The sequence below is a fragment of the Pollachius pollachius genome, assembly GCF_949987615.1.
Source record: "Pollachius pollachius genome assembly, chromosome: 14".
NCBI classification, from domain to species: Eukaryota; Metazoa; Chordata; class Actinopteri; order Gadiformes; family Gadidae; genus Pollachius; species Pollachius pollachius.
Genome location: NC_136947.1, coordinates 11,563,115 through 11,569,114, shown reverse-complemented (window position 1 = coordinate 11,569,114; position 6,000 = coordinate 11,563,115).

Sequence of the window (6,000 nt, the reverse complement as noted above, 5' to 3'; positions counted from 1 at the left end):
GACCAGTTGGTCCTCCTCCTCCTCCTCCTCCTCCTCCTTCCAGTCCCAGATCAGTTGGTACACCTCCTCCTCCTCCTCCGTCCAGTCACAGAGCAGGCCTCTCAGCATGTCATCAGTGAACGGATCTCTGTGTGGAGCTGGGAGGAGAGGAGGGGGCCCAGGACCCCGCCATGGGGGTTCAGGACCCCATTCTGGGGGCCCAAGACCCTGTCCTGGGACGCCCAGTTGAGCCTGTCCTGCTCCTGTCCTGCTCTGAAAACCAGAGTGCGGTCCTCCGGAGGAGGTCCTATGGAGGAGGTCCTCTGGAGGAGGTCCTATTGAGGAGGTCCTCTGGAGGAGGTCCTCTGGAGGAGGTCCTATGGAGGAGGTCCTATGGAGGAGGTCCTCTGGAGGAGGTCCTCTGGGAGGTTCAGGGGTCCGTTCGAAGAGGAGAACCGTTGAGCTGGTGCAGAGGCAGCAGTCCGGTGGGCAGCGAGGGGTCTCCTGGATGGTGGGTAGTCCACATTCTGGGATAGGCTGAGGACCATGATGGACAGGACCTAGGAGAGGTTCTGAGGCCTACAGGACCTAGGAGAGGGTCTGAGGTCTACAGGACCTAGGAGAGGGTCTGAGGTCTACATCGACCAGGACCTAGGAGAGGTTCTGAGGTCTACATTGACCAGAACCTAGGAGAGGTTCTCTGGTCTACATCGACAAGGACCTAGGAGAGGTTCTGAGGTCTACAGGACCTAGGAGAGGTTCTGAGGTCTACATCGACAAGGACCTAGGAGAGGTTCTGAGGTCTACAGGACCAAGGAGAGGGTCTGAGGTCTACATCGACCAGGACCTAGGAGAGGTTCTGAGGTCTACATTGACCAGAACCTAGGAGAGGTTCTCTGGTCTACATCGACAAGGACCTAGGAGAGGTTCTGAGGTCTACAGGACCTAGGAGAGGTTCTGAGGTCTACATCGACAAGGACCTAGGAGAGGTTCTGAGGTCTACAGGACCAAGGAGAGGTTCTGAGGTCTACATCGACAAGGACCGAGGCGAAGTTCTGAGGTCTACATCGGCCAGGAGCTAGGAGAGGTTCTGAGGTCTACAGGATCTAGGAGAGGTTCTGAGGTCTACATCGGCCAGGACCTAGGAGAGGTTCTGAGGTCTACATCGGCCAGGAGCAAGGAGAGGTTCTGAGGTCTACAGGACCTAGGAGAGGTTCTGAGGTCTACATCGCCCAGGACCTAGGAGAGGTTCTGAGGTCTCAAGGACCTAGGAGAGGTTCTGAGGTCTACATCGGCCAGGAGCTAGAGGAGGTTCTGAGGTCTACAGGACCTAGGAGAGGTTCTGAGCCAGCACTATTGGGATGGTATTGAAGCAGTCTTCACTGCATGACAACACGACAACACGATTACACATATATATATATATATGTATAATGTATATATCTGTATATGTATATATGTATGAATGTATAAATGTATATATGTATATATGTGTAATGTATATATCTATATATGTATGCATAATGTATATATGTATATATGTGTATAGGTCATATACCACTGTTATCAACCCGAATGAAAATATATCACTAAATTTGAATCACACTGCGGCAATGATAAAATGTGGTTATTAGTATCCCAGGGAAACTGAGATAAAACTCACATCGGATCTGATAATTGTTTTCAATTGGCGGATTCAGCTGATATTTCACATTGGTTTGTAAGCTAGGAGTGTTCTGGTGGAATCAATGCAGTAATAGTTCATCATCGCTCATTGAGACGGTGAGGAGGTTGTCAGTCGTATCCACTGTACCCATCTCAGGAAGTAGCTTTGGTATAATCAGAGTTCAGCTCCTTCCTGAGTCAAGCCGGTCTGAGCCGGTCTGAGCCAGGCTCTAATACGATGAGTCCACAGTTATTACAGAATCCCTGAACCATTCAGCCCTTCCTGACCACCACCGATAATATCTAACATGTTTAATATTTACTTCTACAAACCGATCCTATCCTGCAGTAGGAGGTCATGTGACCGGAGAACACGGAGAGCCAATGAGAACGATCCTGGGGAGAGATGCAGGAGAAGGTAAGTGAAACCCTCCCTGATGTTTGGAGATTAGAGCACTTAGCGGACCTGGTGTCGTCCTCATCTTGGTGAGTTATTGGTTAGATCAGCAGGATAGGGTTAGGGTTAGCTCTATGGTTACCAAGCTAAGCACTGAGACCATCACCAGGTTAGGGTAAGCTATATGGTAACTAAGGGTTAGGGTTAGCTCTATGGTAACTAAGGGTTAGGGTTAGCTCTATGGTAACCAAGCTAAGCACTGAGACGTGAGCTCTGATTCTGTAGGATATACTATACTATAACATCTGCCATGTTTGTTTTCATCCATGCTTAGGGCAAGGGCTGGGGTTAGAGGGTTAGGGTTAGAGGGTTAGGGTTAGGGTTAGGGTTAGAGGGTTAGGGTTATTGCTAGGATTAAGGTTAGAGGGTTAGAGTTAGGGTTAGGGTTAGAGGGATAGAGTTATAGGGTAAGGGTTAGGGCTAGGATTAGGGTTAAAGCTAACCCTAACCCCATATTTTGTGTTTTGTTGTTTTACCTTAGTTAGTCAGTTCTGTTTGTTCTGTGATGCCCTGTTTTGTGCTGTGGGGTTCCGTCCTGTTTATGTTGTTGTTTTTTAATCATGTTTAATTGTATTTTCATTTAACATCGATGCCAGGGGACTACAGATGAAAATAGTCTTTTGGCTAATTCTGGCATTTTTAACCCATGTATGATCATGTGTTTTATTAATTTGCACTGTCCCCTTCTTAAACAAACAGAATTGAATTGAATTGAATTAAAGGGTTAGGGTTAGAGGGTAAGGGTTAGGGTGTGCTCTGCCTTCAGGTCCAGAGTGCTCCAAATCGTTGCACTCCACAAATTACAGGAACAAGATTGTTGTGTAAAATTGATGGAGTTATGTGTAAGGTCTTTCACGATTGTATAATCCCTTAAGATTATTTAAATCTTGTTGAATCTCCCCAACTCTATGGAATAACTGCTCATCAGAATTCTCACCTGATCAGGCTGAATTAGGGCTAATGTGTTTTATATTACCGCTGAATCACGAGTCAAAACACTTCAAATTACCAGGGAGAGAGGGAGGGAGAGAGAGAGAGAGAGAGAGAGAGAGAGAGAGAGAGAGAGAGAGAGAGAGAGGGAGGGAGGGAGGGAGAGAGAGAGAGAGAGAGAGAGAGAGAGAGAGAGAGAGAGAGAGACAGAGGAAAGGGGGTAAAGAGGCATCTGCTCTGAGAACAGAGAAATACTCTGGCTGCCGCTGCCAACACGTTGTTTTCAATCCACGGAGCCGTTTAGTGTTCAGCAAACAGAGTCCATTAGAGATCACAGGTTACAGTAAAATACTGCAGATGTTTCTATCAAATAGAAACAAAGGAGTTACATTCTATATCCAATAAAATAATACAATGAAAGCACACACCCAGAGGATTTCAGCATATGAGGAAAAGGAAAGCACAACACAGAGATATGGAGGGAGAGACGACGATCTGAAGACCGATGAGAACAGGTCCTACCATCGTGTACGACGAGCCCATAGAAACACAACACAGACTACACTTCTAGAAGCTTTTTCAAACCAATGATGAAAAGGGAGATATCAAGGAGATAGTTACCTACTGAGACTAGGCAGATATCAAGGAGATAGTTACCTACTGAGACTAGGCCGATATCAAGGAGATAGTTACCTACTGAGACTAGGCCGATATCAAGGACACAGTTACCTACTGAGACTAGGCCGATATCAAGGAGATAGTTACCTACTGAGACTAGGCCGATATCAAGGACACAGTTACCTACTGAGACTAGGCCGATATCAAGGACACAGTTACCTACTGAGACTAGGCCGATATCAAGGAGATAGTTACCTACTGAGACTAGGCCGATATCAAGGACACAGTTACCTACTGAGACTAGGCCGATATCAAGGACACAGTTACCTACTGAGACTAGGCCGATATCAAGGACACAGTTACCTACTGAGACTAGGCCGATATCAAGGAGATAGTTACCTACTGAGACTAGGCCGATATCAAGGACACAGTTACCTACTGAGACTAGGCCGATATCAAGGACACAGTTACCTACTGAGACTAGGCCGATATCAAGGACACAGTTACCTACTGAGACTAGGCCGATATCAAGGACACAGTTACCTACTGAGACTAGGCCGATATCAAGGACACAGTTACCTACTGAGACTAGGCCGATATCAAGGACACTGTTACCTACTGAGACTAGGCCGATATCAAGGACACAGTTACCTACTGAGACTAGACCGATATCAAGGACACAGTTACCTACTGAGACTAGACTGATATCAAGGACACTGTTACCTACTAAGACTAGGCAGATGTGAATATATTTATGTTATGAACGTTAAAATGCATTTTAAATTATCACAGCTGCTGAAACAATTACCGAGTGTTTTAGAGTGAGATAGGACAGGTTGTAGGGCGCCAGCATTCACCCACTCTATCATTCTAAATAGCATGATATCAATTCTAATCCACGATCTGAGTCCATGTTAAAGATGGTGGGTATTAAAGAATACACGCAAACACACACACACACACACACACACACACACACACACACACACACACACACACAGTTTTAAGTGTCGGCAGGGCGGTAGATTAATGTTCAAACTGAAACAATGGACCTTCTCCTCACTTCCTCACCCTCTCCTAACCCTCTCCTCACTTCCTCACCCTCTCCTCACCCTCTCCTCACTTCCTCACCCTCTCCTCACCCTCTCCTCACTTCCTCACCCTCTCCTCACCCTCTCCTCACTTCCTCACCCTCTCCTCACCCTCTCCTCACTTCCTCACCCTCTTGTCACCTTTCCTTACTTCCTCACCCTCTCCTCACTTCCTCACCCTCTCCTCACTTCCTCACCCTCTCCTCACCCTCTCCTAACTTCCTCACCCTCTCCTCACTTCCTCACCCTCTCCTCACCCTCTCCTCACTTCCTCACCCTCTCCTCACCCTCTCCTCACTTCCTCAACCTCTCCTCACCCTCTCCTTACTTCCTCACCCTCTCCTAACCCTCTCCTCACTTCCTCACCCTCTCCTCACCCTCTCCTCACTTCCTCACCCTCTTGTCACCCTCTCCTCACTTCCTCACCCTCTCCCCACCCTCTCCTCACTTCCTCACCCTCTCCTCACTTCCTCATGCTAGAATATTAATGTTTAGGCACGGTTTAAGCCTAAACCTAACCCTAACCCTGACCCTAACCCTAACCCTGACCCAGACCCTAACCCTAACCCAGACCCAGACCCTGACCCTGACCCTAACCCTAACCCTAACCCAGACCCAGACCCTGACCCTAACCCAAACCCTAAACCTAAACCTCACCCTAACCTTAAACCTAACCCAGACCCAGACCCTGACCTTGACCCTAACCCAGACCCAGACCCTGACCCTGACCCTGACCCTAAACCTAAACCTAACCCTGACCCTAAACCTAAACCTTACCCTGACCCTAAACCTAAACCTAATCCTAACCCTGACCCTGAACATAAACCAACCCTAACCCTAAACCTAAAACTAACCCTACCACTGACCCTGACCAAGACCCTGACCCCCGATACCTCAGGTCTAGATCCTGAGCCCCCATACCTCAGGTCAAGACCCTCCAGGGTTCCTCAGGTCCTTAGTTCGTAACTGACCTGAACCTGGATCAACACCCAAAATGGATGAACTCCCACTATAGTATACCTTGGATCAACTCCCACTATAGTCTAAATTGGATCAACTCCCACTATAGTCTACCTTGGATCAACTCCCACTATGGTCTACCTTGGATCAACTCCCACTATAGTCTACATTGGATCAACTCCCACTATGGTCTACCTTGGATCAACTCCCACTATAGTCTACATTGGATCAACTCCCACGATAGTCTACCTTGGATCAACTCCCACTATGGTCTACCTTGGATCAACTCCCACTATAGTC